The sequence below is a fragment of the Lathamus discolor genome, chromosome 7 (assembly GCF_037157495.1).
Source record: "Lathamus discolor isolate bLatDis1 chromosome 7, bLatDis1.hap1, whole genome shotgun sequence".
Taxonomy (NCBI): Eukaryota; Metazoa; Chordata; class Aves; order Psittaciformes; family Psittacidae; genus Lathamus; species Lathamus discolor.
Genome location: NC_088890.1, coordinates 16,648,163 through 16,666,038, shown reverse-complemented (window position 1 = coordinate 16,666,038; position 17,876 = coordinate 16,648,163). Strand labels below are relative to the sequence as shown.

The 17,876-nt window shown below is 44.7% G+C and overlaps 2 long non-coding RNA genes across 2 annotated transcripts in view; both read right to left on the bottom strand.

The window, feature by feature from the left end:
* Nucleotides 1-59: 59 nt before the first annotated feature.
* On the bottom strand, nucleotides 60-9,914 carry LOC136018140 (uncharacterized). Its single transcript, XR_010614262.1, has 3 exons — nucleotides 9,837-9,914; nucleotides 2,102-3,701; nucleotides 60-1,988 (listed from the first exon to the last, which is right to left on the bottom strand). It is a non-coding gene; the product is annotated as an uncharacterized LOC136018140 (long non-coding RNA).
* Nucleotides 9,915-10,333: 419 nt separating this feature from the next.
* LOC136018317 (uncharacterized) overlaps nucleotides 10,334-17,876 on the bottom strand; it is a 48,881-nt gene continuing 41,338 nt past the window's right edge. The window contains exons 2-3 of the long non-coding RNA XR_010614349.1: nucleotides 10,671-12,150; nucleotides 10,334-10,400 (exon numbers count right to left, since the gene is read on the bottom strand). This is a non-coding gene — a long non-coding RNA (uncharacterized LOC136018317). The remainder of the gene's footprint in view (nucleotides 10,401-10,670; nucleotides 12,151-17,876) is intronic.

Sequence of the window (17,876 nt, the reverse complement as noted above, 5' to 3'; positions counted from 1 at the left end):
AATTGATGATTTTCAGTCTTTCAAGCATTCGGAGGGAAAAGAAAGATTATTTCCTTATCTGAGTTTATTTTGGTTTACAATTTAGAAGTTTTTCTATTGAAATCTAAGACATCCTTTAGAATTCAATGCAATTAAACATTGTTTTCTACTCTTCCTTAAACCAAAACCCCAAACCTTGGTTTTAAGTTGTTCACTTTCTTCACTCAACTTTGGGACAAAGAATGTTTGCTGCAGGAAGGTAAAGCTTTAAAATACACTAATTCAGAATCCACTTCTGGACAAACAGCACCTCCTGGCTCTTTCAAACTAACTGGTAAAGCCCTAACACACCTCAACCATTAGCAGTAAATTATTAATTTGGTACAATGAATATAAAACTCAAAGTAAGCAAAGCATCACCTGCAAAGCTGTGTGTCATTAACTGCTCCTGGGTAGGCCCTCAGCCACAGCTCTGCACAGCAGGGCACAGTGCAGGAATCTCCATGCTGGTGGAGACCCAAGTCAAGTCATCACACCTTTAGGGCAAGGCATAATGGCACGTAACCTTCCAGCGTGGCGTTGTGCTTGTTCTTACAAACCATGTTTAATTCAAGTCTTGGATGCTTACAATAAGATAACTCACTTGTGTTGGCTTCGGCGGCTTGACAAAGCTGAGACACTTCCGGACTTAAGTTGCCACGCATGCAGCCAGCTCCAAGAGCAGCATTGGGTCTTCTCACTATGTCCAGTCTTAGGCTGGTGTGAGCATGGCTGTGGCTGGCTGATGGTCCCCCAGATCTGAGGAGGAGAGAGGCATCTCCCTGCTTCTACTCTGGGTGTGCAGGAGCAGTGATGTGCCCATTCTGGTACATGTCCTCTCCCAGCTCTTCCCTATAAGCAGACGTGGTTGTATCTCCATGCACTCACCTGCTCATGAGCAGACCTGGACCAGATTTGTTTTTAATGACACAAAGGGCTGCACAAGTAACATCTTCTTATCCTTGCAGCTAATTGCTTGCTCATGCCCCTATGTTAAGAAAGAAACCCTCAGAGGAAAAGCAAGACTAGACTATTCTAAAATAACCTCAATCTGCAAAGCCTGCTGAGGCTGCCAGGCAAACTCCTGGCTTGCATGGCCTTTCCTGTCTCGGCATGAAAGAGCATGGGCATTCCCACCTGTCCCACACTGAGCTGTGTCCTGATTTGAGTCGGAAAAGCCACCGAGGTCCTTGGGCTGCTGGATGAACAAAAAGGGGAATCAACATCATCGCATAGCAGCCCAGGAATCCACTCCAGGCATGTTTTCTCACTCTGATCCTTCATGCTTTCTCTGTCTCACCATCAAGTAAATGACTTAACTCACAGCAGAAGTAATATCTGTTCCCTGAGCTGCAGTGTTGCTCCACTGGGCTAGTGGGAGCATCCTGTGCATTCCAACACCTTCCTACAACTTCTGTGTGTCCCCCAAACTTACAGACTTCACAGGGAGAGGGATATAAGAGTGCTTGGAGCTTGGGATAAGGCCCCACAAGTCATGGCAAGGGAGAGGGAGGCCATATCCTATGCTCAGGTGGTTGTAGACAGGTATCCTGGAAGTGCCAGGGCGAGCCAGCTCTGCCTGTTGGGTGTGTTGAGCCATATCAAACTGCTGGTCAGCAAAGGGGGAGTGAGGAAAAGTGAATAGAGTTGCCTGAGGAAGGAGAGTGAAAAGCTGAGCATAGCATTAGAGCTGAGTCAGAGGGGAGGGGAAGAGGCTTACGTGGAGCTAGTCCTGCAGGTATGCTGGGGGAGAGGGGTGCAACCTTCCCGCATCTTCTCAGTCCTCCGATCAGGATGGTGTTGGGAAACGGGTCTGCTGCTGTTTTATCTGGGTTGCAGAGTGCCCCAGGGCAGCCACTGTCCATTTCACATCCCGCATCCCACTGCTCCCAACCTCGGCATCCCTTCATGCCAGGTTTGGTACTGGTGGGAGCTGCCTTGCTTCTATTCAGCTGCTGACACAGGAAAACCTATCAAAGACTTTTCAACTTAGTTTTCTACAAGGTAACCAGTTATTTTGGCTCTGAGGTGGGGTTCAAAGGAGCTCAAGTGCCATCACAGGGTGAGAAGTGGCAGCACCTACCTGTGACTTGGGTGGGTAGGACCCTCTTCTTGTCGGCACTAAGCTGAATGGAGTAAGGCTATCTTGAAGAGGAGCATCCGCAGTCTTGCTCACTGATCTGAAACCTTGGCACATACAGACATGAGGACAGGCAAGAGACAAACCCCCTCCACCTTTCAGAAGAGGGGAGCTGAACCATGGAGGCACCCATTAGATCTCAATTATGGGGCAGAGTTGGGAGCAGACTGAAGTTTACTCCCAGGATCAATCCTGACTTTGCAATAGTCCTAAACACGCTCTAACAGCTTGGCATTACTTACTTACAGTGCCATTTCCACTGACAAATATAAGAGTTGTATGTTGTGCAGCTTTTGAATCTTTACAGCTGACAATTAGGAAGTACAGAAGGAAAGTCGAAGCATAAGTAAATTGATTACGTGGAGTTTAGAGAAACTAAGCTACGATCTTAAATTCAAATAACTTTCCTATTAGGAAGGATCTATTAATACTTACGGTATGGTAACTGTGCAAATTCCAAGTCCTTACCCAGTCAAAAGTAACCCCTAAACGCCCACACCTACCCATGGAAAAATCTCTTTAAAACACCGGAAGTCTTACCTGTGTAAATACTGCAAAAGCTGAGCTGCAAATGCCTCTTCTCTAAACTACAAAATGAGAACTTGACCACAACAGCAGAACTTCAGTAGGAGATTTAAAGCAGTGCACACTGCTGCAAGAATACACTCGAGGAACCCAGATTTCCTGAGGTCTTTGCACTGCTTTTCACTCTGATTAGTGTTTCCTTTCCCCCCTGTGTGTCATCCCCAGTCACTAATGTTTGTTTGCTGCTGAGCCTCTCCAGGTAAGCATCATCTTCCTTTATCTGCTGCATTCACTCTCTTGCTCAACGACTATCCCAGAAGGCAGACTGTTTCCCTTGATGGTTGCTCTTCAATGCCACAAGCTAACTGAAAATAGTCAACATTTTCTCCTCCCATCTAATCTGTGTGGTCAGAAAGTGAAAGATTTCATTTCCTTTTAACAGCTTTGCAGACTGGATTTCAGCCTCTCTTGCTCATCTGTCCTAACAAGGATACCTTGTGCTGCCCTTCTTTCAGTTTAGGAAGGTGTTCTGCTCACATAGAATGGAAAGGACCTTAAAATCCTCAAATTCCAACGTCCTGCCACAGGCAGGTATGCCTCCCACTAGACACAGACCCAAGAGACTGTCCAGCCTGGCCATGAACACTGCCAGTGATGAAGCATTCACCACTTCTTTGGGCAACCTGTGCCAGTGCCTCACCATCCTCACACTAAAGAGCTTCTTCCATATACCTAACCTAAGCTTCCCCTGTTTAAATGTATTATCCCTCGTTGCATGACTACAATCCCTGATGAAGAGTCCCTCTCCAGCATCCTTGTAGGCCCCCTTCAGATACTGGAAGGCTGCTCTGAGGTCTCCACGCAGCCTTCTCCTCACCAGGCTGAACAGTCCTGATGTTCTCAGCGTGTCTTCATACAGGAGGTGCTCCAGCCCCTGATCATCCTCGTGGCCCTCCTCTGGGTCAAGCTGTGCAACTCAAATATCCTCGAGCCAGTGAGTTGCAGCAGGAGCTGTGTCCTGTGGGAGCAAGCTGGGTGCAGTAGAGATGCAAGTCTACCACTGTCCTTGCAGTCGTCACCCCCGCTCCTCGCCTGGGTGGGGAACTATCATTTGGGAATGGGAGGTGAAGGAGGAAAAGCAAATAAGTCATATTGCTCTGCTCACATGAAAGGAAACTAACTCCGTTCGCCTAGAAACAACTTTGACCCTGAAAAACAGACAAATGAGTAGGAACGAGGGACTGGGTGGGAGGACCAGCAAAGCCCACGTAGGTACTGGAAATGTGTGGGATTTTCGGCTTCAGGTCAGCACGGATGGACATAACGATCCCTTGAGGGTTTCCACTTAAAACTACTGGTTCCAGCTCACCCCTCCCCTCCTCCCAGCATTGTGCAGACTTTTGTTTACACCTCTTATCTGCCTTGTGGAAAATGCATGCTCAGAGTAGCCCAAGTTCTGGATCTCACTGCAGCCTGGCAATTCCATTGGCCTGACAAGCATTTATAGATCCCATCCCCTAACCTTTTTACTACAGGTAGCGATCTGGGGCAGGTCCTGAGCCAAGAAACACTAAATTCTGGACCTTCCAATTTTTGTGCAAATTAAGCCATCAAGCTTAACACAAGATGGGTTTATTCTTTGTGTTTGACAGGCTATAAATCAAACAGGACCTGAATACGCTCCTTTTGACTTCTGATATTATGTACATATGCATCTATGCTGTGTTCCAGGTGCCTTTGCCAAAATGTTAACAGCAATACTAGGAGGACTAAACAGAACAGATGTTCTGTAATCCCACACCAAAAGGCAATCCGGGAACACTGGAAGTTCTGCAGGTACAAAAAACTTTACCCCTCGAGCCATGTACTTTTATTCACATAAGCTAATTATCATAACAGCCTTGTGAGGTATCACCGTCACCTTGTGAAAAGGAGACGGAGATGGGCAGTTTGGCAAAGGACACAGTCATGGTGTTCTGATCCTGTGATCAGTTCCACCCTCTCACTGAAGCCTGCATGCAGTCTCAGTGTACAATGTAATATTTCATTGCAGGGATCATTAAGCTGTAAAACTATTTTAGGAGGGTTGTTTTAATTCTTTTCCCCAAACAGCAGATTGTCTTTAGAGATAATAAAATACAAATATCCATTAGAGTAGGGGAAAAGCTCAGCAGCAGATACAGGCTCGAAAGATGGGCTCATGTGAACCACAGCAAGGCTAAGTGAAAGGTCCTGCACATGGTTTCAGGCAATCCCAAGTACAAATAGAGGCTGGGCAGAGACTAAATTGAGAGCAGCTCTGAGGAGAAGGACTTGGGGGCGTTGGCTGATGAGAAGCTCCCCATGACCTGTCAACGTGTGCTTGACTGCATCCCCAGAGCATCAGCAGCAGGTCAAGGGAGGGGATTCTCCTCTGTTCTGATCTCCTGAGAGCCCACCTAGAGTACTGTGTTCAGCTCTGGGACCCTCAGCACAAGAAAGACACAGACCTGTTCAAGTGAGTCCAGAGGAGGCCATGGAGATGCTGCAATGGCTGGAGCAGCTCTATTCTGGAGCCAGGCTGAGAGAGCTGGGCTGGGTCAGCCTGGAGAAGAGAAGGCTCCTGAAGGGGAGACCTTAGAGCAGCTCCAGTGCCTAAAGGGGTGACAAGAAACCTGGAGAGGGGCTTTGGACAAGGGCCCGTAGGGACAGGACAAGGGGAATGGCTTTAACCTGCCCGAGGGGAGACTGAGATGAGCTCTTAGGCAGAAGCTCTTCCCTGTGAGGGTGCTGAGGCGCTGGCACAGGGTGCCCAGAGAAGCTGTGGCTGCCCCATCCCTGGCAGTGTTCAAGGCCTGGTTGGGACACAGGGGCTTGGAGCAAGCTGCTCTAGTGGAAGGTGTCCCTGCCTGCGGCAGGGTCTTGGAACTGGATGAGCTTTAAGGTCCCTTCCAACTCAAACCAGTCTGGGACTCTATACCAAGTTCTTTTCCCCTAAGATGTTTGATTTCCCTATGGGTATCACAAGGGAGCCGGCTAAAAGCAAAGGCATCTTCCTGCAGGAAGTCTTTGTGATGTTGTTGTATTTGTACAGTGGTAGGAAGTCTGTACCAGTTATAAAAACATAAGAAAAATTTTCAATGGCTAATAAATGGAAATGTTTTAGGCCTAATCCAGCTGCTGTCAGAATTCATCAACAAATCTTCCACTGACTTGGAGAAGTGCAGAATGAGGACCTCTGTCATTTGCAGGAGTGTTTTTACAATACACATTGTGCTTATTAATACTCGACAAGCATGTATTACAGCCAGTATTCCATTACCAAGATGCAACAGCTTGAAACAACACTTCTCTCTAAGTGAAAAATACCTCTCCTCTTTAAGTTGCAGGGACTGAAAACCAGGGAGCTTCAAAATGCTGCCCATGTAGCTGGACGCAGACTGGCACAGAGAAGGAGGTAATCTAATAGTAGCTCCATCACTTGACATAACTTCTGGCATCACATCATTAGCAGCCAGAAGGTGCACCAAACCAGAGCAGTTATGTGGGATCACTCTACTAATGCTAAAGGAGTAAGAGACACTGCTTAAATATGATGGTACAGGTGCATCTTACAGCAAGCCTCTAGCTTGCTGAATGCAGGATGTGCTGAGGAAGGAGCTCTCCTACATGTGCTTCTACACTCTTGCACCCAATTTCCTCATTTCCTCTGAAAGCAGCATTGATAAGGAACAGACTAGGGCAGTGTAGAGTCAGCATATAAACATGCCACCAAGATCTAAAAAGGGATTTGGTCTTTCCCCAACTATGCTGTGTTTGCCCTGGATGAGTGAGCTGTGGGCAAGCTCTATTTTCAGCCATGTACTGTTTAGAGTGCATAGCTGCAGCAACCTGCCTGTTTCTCATGATGGCCATTGTCCTGCCTGAGCAGCTGACACAAGATGCCTTACACTGGTCTGTAGCTGGATCAGTGCCTCTGCTGTCAGATGCCTGCAGCTTTGGCTTTGTTACTTCACTGTCAAGCTCTGCTTTTGCAACCAAAGTAGGGCACTTAACAGTAAGGATTCAGTGTTTCTTAAATGATGGAATTTGGGTGAGATGTTAAAGAGCAGGCTCAGAAGTAGTGGTGTGCAGTCAGGGGAGAGCAAACTCTGAATGATCTGCAAAGCTGAAGCAGAGATGTCCTTTCTGTCCCTAGCTGTTTCCATCAGCCATCTGTGCTCCATGCTTTCCTGCCCTCTCACTACTAAATACCTTTCTTGATAGCAAACGCTGTGTAGGAGCAAACCTGGAACCTGTATGTTCCCCTCGCAGGTACAGGGAGAGCTACAAGAATGATGTGGATTGGCTGTAGCCTTTGTAACCACATTCATGTCATGCCACTCAGGCTGGGCTGCCGTAGAGAGAATTAATGGAGTGTAAATCCCTGTTTGGAAGTGCACAGCATTCTACTTCACCCCCTTTGCAAACCGCATGAGGAAGGGATCTCCCCAAAGAACCGCAGCTGGACATTTTGGGTCCTGATAGAAAGAAGTGGAGTATTCACACAGCCAGAGCTGCCTGCTGATGGGTTCAGGGCTAGCTGTGATATTTCCAAGGGAATCTGTAGTCCTGAGACTAAAGCAACAACCTACTTTTAAAGTTATTGTATGGCTTGGCTACAAAGATAAGGCACCAGATGGCTTGGGAAGAATTTTTAGGAGACAGTTGTGCTGGTATGCCTGGAAGGATCTCGAGAGTTTACATTTACAATAGACTATTTCTTTGGAGGCGAATGTTTGTCAGGATCATCAGTTTTAATTACTTGAAATGTAGGCTGTTTCTAAATGCCGACAGCATTTTTTACTGTCTCTGTTTTCTGCCTGAAGAGAGGACAGACAGCAGAAATCCCTTTCTTTAACTTTATAGGTAGCAGACTGACTCGTGAAGACTGACATTAGAATCATAGAACAGTTAGTATTGGAAAGGACCTCAAGATCATCTAGTTCCAACCCCCCTGCCATGGGCAGGGACACCTCACACTAAACCATCCCACACAAGGCTTCATCCAACCTGGCCTTGAACACCAGCAGGGATGGAGCACTCACAACCTCCCTGGGCAACCGATTCCAGTGTCTCACCACCCCAACAGGAAAGAATTTCCTCCTTAAATCCAATCTAAACTTCCCCTGTTTAAGTTTTAACCCATTACCCCTTGTCCTGTCACTACAGTCCCTGACGAAGAGTCCCTCCCCAGCATCCCTATAGGCCCCCTTCAGGTACTGGAAGGCTGCTATGAGGTCTCCACGCAGCCTTCTCTTCTCCCGGCTGAACAGCCCCAACTTTCTCAGCCTATTTTCATATGGGAGGTGCTCCAGTCCCCTGATCATCCTCGTGGCCTCCTCTGGACTTGTTCCAACAGTTCCACGTCCTTTTTATGTTGAGGACACCAGAACTGCACACAATGCTCCAGGTGAGGTCTCACAAGAGCAGAGTAGAGGGGCAGGATCACCTCCTTCGACCTGCTGGTCACGCTCCTTTTGATGTAGCCCAGGATACGGTTGGCTTTCTGGGCTGCAAGCGCACACTGCAGCCGGCTCATGTTCATTTTCTCATGGACCAATACCCCGAAGTCCTTCTCCACAGGGCTGCTCTGAATCTCTTCTCTGCCCAACCTGTAGCTGTGCCTGGGATTGCTCTGACCCAGGTGTAGGACCTTGCAGTTGGCATGGTTGAACTTCATGAGGTTGGCATCAGCCCACCTCACAAGCGTGTCAAGGTCCCTCTGGATGGCATCCCTTCCCTCCAGCATATCAACCGGACCACACAGCTTGGTGTCATCGGCAAACTTGCTGAGGGTGCACTCAATCCCACTGTCCATGTCAGCGATGAAGATGTTGAACAAGACCGGTCCCATTCTATTCTATGATTCTATGTTTTTCAGGCCTCTCTACTTTCTGTATACACTAGAATATAAATAGCATTACTGAATGCTGGTGATGGGAATCAGGCTCATGTTTGTGAGCCAGCTGTTCCCACATTTTTCTCCCTATGTTTTATCAGCTTAATTCTTAAATATCCCTAACATTTCCATCCAGAATTTTTTAAAGGGAGGAAGCATGACTTGGAAATCACTGTAACATGAATGGATTTGTTGACTTAACTGACATTGTTTTGACATGACAGGGCCTACCAAGGGACCAAGACCCCTTTGTGCTAACTGCAGAACAAACACAGGACTGAAAATGGAGCTGGTATCAGAGTTCCCCTGCCTTATCACACTCAGTTAATGCATTACTCCATGCAGGCTGGCTGGCTAAGAGTAGCATTTGTTTCAGGAGAGAGAAAACTCATACATAGCAGCAGCATTGTTTCTCTATACTGTTTTCATAGCAGGTTCCTGCCCATGGCTCTTTGTAACTCAAAGCCCCTATTCAAAACAGAGAATTGTCCAAATCTGAGCCATTTCATCTACCAGCAAAAGTGGACTTTTGTGTTTGTACAACACCAGGACAGGGAGATGGTGGCTGATGATGGCTGAGAGCCCTAGACCATCGTAGCTGGTGAGCCATGCTGGCATCTCCCAGCACCCACAAGTCAAAAACCCCAAGAGCCAAAAGAACACTCCAAGAACAGATGTGTAATACTGGGCTCATCAAAACAAATACATTCTTACGCTGTTTGATTCTGTGAATGAATTAATGCCTCTAAATACTGAGAATGTAACTTTGTAGCCCTGGTTATGTGTATGTAAAACCATCTGGTTTAGAGCAGCGTATCTGACTGCACCAAATATTTTTGAACACTATTGTGAATAGAAAATAGACCTCTGAGACAGGAGTCAGCAGTTTTCAAGATCTGTCCTGCTTATACCAAAAGCATCAGGAGGGATCCAGTGTCACCACCTCTCTGCTGTTTTGGCAGCCTCATCCAACCCAAACCATTCTATGATTCTATCACATCTCTAACCAAGAGCCATCTCCATGGCCCTTCTGTCTCACAGCCATTCCTAAGCCACTTGTTTGCAACACACTGCACAGCAAAAGGAACAAAAGAGGAGCTTCTGCATTGCTTAAACACATAAGAACTGCTGCTCTGTTATGACCATTTCCATGCCATCTCCAGGGCATGCCAACAGTGACCCTTCAATGGTGACAGGGTAAGAACAAGGTAAGCTTTGTAAGCAGTGCCATACCTGAGCACCAGTCCATCTTCTGAGGATGTGTCATTGGGTGATCCATGCCAGAGGTGATGTCCTCTACTGAGCTGTTCCAGGAGGAGAGGACCCGAGTCCTGTCTGAAGAGATACAAACATCACTGGAACTCTTCCCCCTTTGCAAATGCAGTGTTGGTGTTGAAAGGCTTGACCTTGCACTGTCCTGTGCTCTGACATCAATACCAGTTATGATAGCTTAGCTATCTGAGCGCCCAGAACAGACATGGCTATAGGAATCCCAGCTTAATAAATTCTGATTAAAAACAGCCCTCCCCAGTCTCAATGGCATGTGTATGCAGCCAGACTAGGGTTGCCAATGGCTGTGAGCTTTAAGCAAAAAAGGCTGTGAGCTCTCTCAGTGCATGGAGCTATAATTACAGCTGTCAAGAGCAGAAATCCCTTTCACTTTCCTCATGCCCCAGCCCTCTCCTTGTGTCCTTCCTTCAGACCATGCGTCCAGGTCACCAGGGAGTCAGGTTCCTTTGCCTAGAAACCAGCTCTTGTTTTATCGGCGGATCTTTTTGTTTCTGCATCCACTGAAATCTGTAAAAATAAGACAATGCACAAGTAGCTTTTTAATCTAATTATACTTGGTTTACTTGGATATTTTTCAACCAATTTATCTGACCCAGCAAAGAAATGATTGGATGAAGGATGGATTGACCCACCCAGAAGATAGGAGCGCGTACAGATATCTGCTGTCAGTCTGAAATGCAGTACAAGAGTGCACTTTGCTACCAAAGCCCTTCAGCAAAAGTGCCCATGGCTCATTTCTTGATTTCAGGAGATACATGCAAATGCAACTCGTCTTACCCTGTGGTTGGTGGTGACTGGAGCAACTTGCAGGTGGGGGTGCCTGATCCCTATGTCACAGCCATGAGTCCCATGGTGTATGAGTAGCATGGCGCTTGGAAAAATTCACATAGAAGACCTTGCAAGCACATTTGCTGGCTGAAACTTTGTCCTAAAGACCCTGCAACTGTGAGAAAGGAGGCTCCTCATCATTTATAGCTGAGGTCAGTGGAGGGCCAGAGCAAGGAAGTTTGTATTGCAGCAATTTGTACCTTATCTTGTTTATAGATGTAAACAGAAGGTTTATGCTTCCGTTATGGAACTCTCCTACACCAAAAATGTTCAGTGCATAGAGGAGGCCAGGGACAGGCAATGTGTGTGCACACTTATTTCTTGAGCATATTTCAAGAAGTACAGTTAAAGAGTCCAGTGTTTCTGAAGTGTTTGGAAATCAGGACTCCCTTGCAGTGATTAAAAACCCAATCTTTGCAGACCACAGGGGTCATTCTAGGGTCTCAGTAAGGTCTGGATGCAACTCTCCAGTGTCATGGACTTGGGTCAACACCATCGAAGTCAAGAGTCCTTTCATGAGTTCCAAGTCACTCCCAGTTGCTTCTGAAGTCATTGCCCAAGCTTTTTTCTTTTTGGTCACAGTACCAGAGTTTTATATCATTTGAAAAGGTCCCAGGCAAGGGACATATGGAGCCTACAAAGGCATAGTTACTGTGCTAGCAAGCTCCAGTCTCATGCCAAGCAAATTATTCATGCACTCTCTGTGGATAGGAGGCACAAGCTTTCATGTGGTTATATGGATAAAGGAAGGAGAATTTAGGCCACTGACTCAGCCTGACAGTAATGTTTCCCCCTAAATACATCCATGGAACTGCAAAGCAGAGTTCTCACAGCACTGATGCTAGGGCAGTCCTCCCTTTGGAAAATGTGAACCCTTATTTACATGCCACTTGGAAACCAGTATCATATAAGGAAGCCAAACTCTTCCAGAAGTATGGCCTTTTGTTTATAACCTCTCATGAAAGTAAGCAATTCAGCAAAAGCAGCTTAGAGATAGCATTTCAAACAAGAATCAAATGGCTTCCCTGGAACATGAGCAATAGCAAACTGCCCCCCCGGTCTGTTAGAGACCTGACCATGCTGTGTGATGCTGTGCTCCTGCATCCAAAAGGAAACCTGACATTCAGCAGGTGTTCTGCTTTTTGGGTAGCCTCATGGAAGGAGAAGGAGTCTGAGGAGACACAATACAAAAAGGTCCTTTAAACACATCTACTTTTCCATTTCGGCTCCGTGACCAAAGTGCCTTTCTTTTCCTCTCAGTGGATTTTATTCAATTACCACTGCAGTGACTGCTGCAGAGTGTGGGGTACATTCCTGCTTTAGTTGTCTTTGTGTCCATTTGGCAGCAATCCTGAACACCCAGAAAAGCAGACAGTTGCTGATTTCCTCCATTTTTACTTTCTTCTTAGAAATATTTGGCTTTTCCACACTGAAAAAAAAAAAAAGGAAGTAAAATTAATAAATCCTTATGATTCTTTCCTAAAAGAATTAAATTTACTCTATTATTTTAGTTAGTGGAAATGGAAAAGCCAATCAGCTGACTGTAATTGTACAATAAAGCCAAGAGCAGTTCATTTCAATCCTTGTTCCGTAATACTTATATAATTCAGACCTGGAGACAAAAGCACTAAGGGTCATGGATTAACAATGGCTTAAAGTTGAAAATAGCCTGAGGAAGTAAGGATGACAAAGTAATTACTAATGGGCAAATCATATGTTAATGGGTAGTTATTTAGTGTATGACATTTAATCAATATAAATGAAAGAAATATAAAACAAAATTCAACTTTCAAGGTCTCCTATGAATATATGTATATAACTAGTGTCCATAATTGAAATAGAGGTACAAAAAATTAACTTTGAAATGCAGTTATTAAAATAAATGATTTTGTAATAATTAAAACAGTTGTTGAAACACAGAGATAGTCCTCATGAACCTTGTTTTATAAGTGTTTTCAGTGATGTATAAAAGTAAAACCTGTGCTGTTCAGCTGAGGTGCTAAGCAATTGAAAAATACAGTGCAGCAGCTCATCCCTTACCACCTGCCAGATACTGCACTTTGCTACATAAAAGACCAGATTTCAGAAGTAAATAATTTTAGCAGTTCACTTTGCTATAGCATTAAGGTAAATCACATCAAAGCCTTCAATGCACATACCCAAACAAATTAGCAAAATCCATAATAAAACCTCTGGTGGGGTTCACGCTCACCAGTGCTGGAATTTCACAAGACACATAGCAATGGTTAGTTAGGATCACCTATTGCAAGAATTACAGCTGGTACAATAGTAATTGCTGTGCCCAAGATAATTGCAGAGATTGCAAGAGTGCAAAACACAGGAAAGGAATTCTGTAACAAGAATGCTGTGTGATTTTTTTCCACAACAAACAAGGGAAGAAAATTAGATTTCTAAACAGAGGGTGAACACTTATTTGCCAGGGCAACTGCTACTGCCTGCACAGAAACCATCCCTCTGAGCCTGCCGGATGTTCAGAACAAGAAGCAGCTGAGCACATCCAAGAACAGAAGCAATTAGTTGTTTAGTGCTTCTGTGCTAAAAGAAATTACACCTGCACACATTATTGTTGGGTTAAAACTATACATTAGTAAAAACATATATGAACTAGCTCTGTTGTTGATCAGACCACCTCTAGCCTTATTGCCCAGGACACCTCTGAAAAAGAGTGCTTTGCCTAAGTGACTGGGACTTACTGAAAGAAGTTCATCTTGGCCTCTAATTCGTAGCTCAGTCAGAGCAGAGGGTTTACAGAGACCTTTTGGGTCTTTGTAACACTGTGTTAGTAATAGCAGAAATAAAACCACTGTCTTGGCATATTGCATCTTCTTTTTATACAAACATTTCATCTCAAAGTCTTAAATAGGCAGTAAAACAATATTTAGTCTTATAAGTCTTCTTTGTTTAAGTTCATGGTGTACCAACCTACCACTTACATTCCCTGCATTCAGAACACCTAGGAACTTCTATTTACTAGAAACCCATCCCAAAGTAAATATACCATTTGGGTCAAGGATAATCTATTCTGAAGAAAGCTGCTAGCTAGGTCCTGTGGATATGGGAGGGATGGGAGGGTAAGGTGCTCTTGATTATTTAACAACAAAAGTTTTCCATTTCAGAAGTGAATTTTTGCACAGCCATATTCAAAGCCATGTTTTCTTCATTCGGATATAAGTTATGACCTCAAGAATATATCCATTGAGCTCTTTCTTACTCCCAGGCTCTGGATGCCAGCATGAGGAAGGCAATGAGGCCTTACATACTACCCCCATACACACGAAGCACGTATCTCGGGCTGTTTCACAGCCCTGTCCTTCAGCTGCTCCATGCAGAAGCAAAATGATTGTTACATATATGTAGTACAACTTAAAGACCACTTAGCAGGCTGGTTCTCATTCTCTGTGTCTCATGAGCCACATAATCCTATTTAGTGTTTTCGCTGTTTCATACATGACTTGGTGGCTCTGTGCTGCTCCTTGTCCAGTGTTGGTAGGTAATAATACTTTTGGCATGCAGCACTCAGCTGAGTCAAGCATTGAAAGCGTTAACCCAAAGGCAGGATAATGTCCTATTTGGATGAAGTAAAAAGTAAATAAATACAGGATTTACTGCAATTTAAGGCTTAAGAGGAGATCAGATGCCTGTCATCTCCAAACACCTCTCAATGAGCAAAAAATAATCCTTCACAAAACAGATTGTTGTTTCTTGGTGCAAGTTTTTCTGGAGAAAACGGAGCCATACATTATTCCTCTCTAGAGTGGAGGGAGATGGAGTATAAACTCAGCTGAAAAGTTACCCAGGGCTTCTGGCAAGTGCAGGCCATTTGTGCTGCTTACCAGATCTCTGCATTTCATGAATCCCAGATGATGTGCAGGGGGATCTCTTTAAAAGGATACAGGAAGTTATAACTATCGTCAGCTAATGAAGAGGGCAGGGAAATGAAGAGGGAGCAAAAGGGAAAGTGGGCTGAGAGCTCTGCCCCCACCATGCATAAGGGAGGAATGTTGCTGGGAATTACTGCATTAAAGCCACCTGCCTACAGTGTTAAATTTCTTCCCTTCTTTATTTCAAATGGAGGGAGTCAGCCTGATTTTTTACTTTCAGATCTGAGAGAAGCCTTGAAAAAGGACAGTGAAGCCATCCTAAAGTAGACTTATTTATAAATAGTTTAGAAGAACACCATGAACTGCAGGAGGGGAATTTTCTACCCACCCCCCCCCGCCCAAGTTTGCTGCCCCAGTGAACACAGTGGCACACTTCAATTTGCTTTCTTCATGTATCAGGAGACTGTAGCAGAAAATAAGGTTAAATCTACAAGCACAGGACCCAGTTCAGTCAGGTGGCACTGGCTTTGGTTCTCCTGCAGTGCATGAAAGGGATGCTCTGCAAAGTATGTCCCTAGTCCCAACACAGTCCTTCAGGCTTTTGTTAGTGGTTCTGCCTTATGGAAACAGACCCTGGGCAGGGCTGCTGAGGGGAACAATCCCAAACCAGGTCAAGTGATTCGGAGGTAATCTCCCTTCGAGGACAGAAGGGCTGCCTTTCTCTTTCAGCTTTGTCCAAGCTGAAAAAATATTCCTTTATAGGGTTCATAGGAATAATCAAACAAACCAACCACTCAATTGCAAAAGCTAGTAACATTAAAAATTCAAAAAAGGGGAAACTAACCCAAAACATCCAGCAGTCAAGCTGTCATGGATTCTTGTAACGAAGCAGATTTCTCATAGCCCGCAGCTTGTGACACAGTTCTTGAGTCACATCTACTATTGGCACACTTCTGCTCGGTTGTTACTTTCAGTTTTGAACCTTAGCTCTACAAGGACTTGTCTGAGCAGATGGTTAATCTTTGTTTTAAAGGACGTCATAAGTAAAAACAAACTCTGCCTTGCAAAGCTTCCCTGTTTGTATTCCCTTCCCAATTACTTGAAAAAGTAAACCAATAGATGAAATTTCCCTTTCCGAGAAGCCTTATCTAATGGCAAACCAGTGCTGATGTCGCCATGCAGATGATACAGTCATGAAAGTGCAGCTACTTGGTCAGCAGAGGTGGCTCAGGTGCTTGAAAAAACATTGCAGGAGCATTTTCGTCCCTTTTCTGTCTGCCCTACACACTAAAGCAGTGAGCATCAAGGCAGCTTTCTGGGTACTGAAAAAGTTAGAGGAGATCACAGGGAGATGGCTGCTCACGTTCTGTATTTTTTCAGAATAGAATCACAGAATCATAGAATAGTTTGGGTTGGAAAGGACCTCAAGATCATCCAGTTCCAACCCCCCTGCCATGGACAGGGACACCTCACACTAAAACATCTCACCCAAGGCTTCATCCAACCTGGCCTTGAACACCGGCAGGGATGGAGCACTCACAACCTCCCTGGGCAACCGATTCCAGTGTCTCACCACACTATTTGTAATTATTGACATGTCTTGGTTTCTCCTACCTGCAGACTTCACATGCTCTCTCTCACCCCCATTTGAATCATGTCGCAGATGCCACTGGAGCATACGATGTCTAGGAATAGAAGTGAATTAAAGGCAAGAGGCAGAGAAGAAAAACACGCATCTTTGGCATATCTCTATAAACAAAGGCCAACCCACTTTCCCCTCTTTTGCAGGTCATTGAAAGCAGGGTGTATTTTATCAACCCAGACATTTCCAGCTACTTTTATCTTCTGTTTCTTATCCTATTTTTTCCCTGAAACCTCTCTAACAAACTTCAGGGGTGATTTCTGGAGTCAGGGTGGTATCTCTGTATTTGTATTTCATAGTCCTCAGTAGAATTGCTTTCCATGAACTCATTTGGTTACTCCTGAACTAAGAAGACTCAGAAAGCCAGCTGTAGAAAGGACTAAAAATAAGATACCTAATTTTTTTTCCTCTGGGTAATAGTCACAGACAAACTCCTTGCTCCAGCCAGCTGCTTGAAACATCCCCTCCGTTTCGTAGGAAATGATCTTGTATATGGGTTAGCTTGAAGGGTCATTGCCATTGACGTAGCCAGACACTTGCTCAGATTTGCTTTCCTAGGAGAGCTGTGCCTAAGTTACTTTAATATCTTACAGGTCCACTTTTGAGTTCAAGGGGAATAAGAAAAAAGATAAAGACAAGAGGTGGGCCAGGCATGGCAGCATCCACCTTGGACAACCTGCTGGTGACAAAGCAGAGACCCCAGAAGTTCAAGCATCTCTCAGGACAAATCATGACCTGATAACACCCAGGGTGACAAGGGAAGGAGTCTGTGTTTGTGCTTGCACCAAGGCCCCTGACATTACTGGCAAAGCACCCATTGAATTTATTGGCTTTAGATTAAGCTGATTAGAGAAACAGCTGGGAAGGTGAGTGTCTTTAATTAAATGGACAATAATATATGAATTACATTGGATGCCTCATGGTAAAAAATAAACTGTTTATTAATAATGGGTTTAAGGCCCAGTTCCTGATTTTTAAGCAAAATAAATTTAAGCAAGCAGTCCCAGCTGAGCTTCTGGTGGGAAGGAGTTTACTGGAAAGATTAAACAAGTTAACAAGGGAGAAAGCTACTCAGAATTTACTAGAGTTCATTTGCCATCTTTATGTTTTAGGACATAAAGATGACAATGTGCAACCTAGCACTTGCACTTCAAATAAGCCACTAGCAACAGGCACAATTCTCCTCTAAAAGAGAGCTGAGAGTCTTGGAAGCTCTCTCATTTCTTCTTTGCTTGATATTGTAAATCTATATTGTATACGAACATACACTATTTATATTTTTAAATATATATACACACATACACTGGTACATACTTGTATATATGCTTTTTCCTGTTGCAAAGCAGTTTGGGAGTTTCCCTCAACAAAGAATTTGGCAGCTGAAAAGTGCCCAGTTGAAGCTGGCAAACTCTCTAGGACACAGCACACGAGGTGGAAAGGGCAGCAATTAAACACCATTTTTGTTACTGAAGAAGGATCAGTTCTCTGTGATACTTCAAATTCTTTCTGTAACCATGGGTGGATGATTTAGTGCCAGACATTCAGAGGGATTTAGGTTTGCAAAGATGCAGATAGAAAACTTAGAGGAATTTCTTTAATGCCTGGTGCCAAGGGGAGCTGGACATCTGGGGGGAATTTTGAGACTTGCTCTGTGCGCCTCTTTCTGTCCTA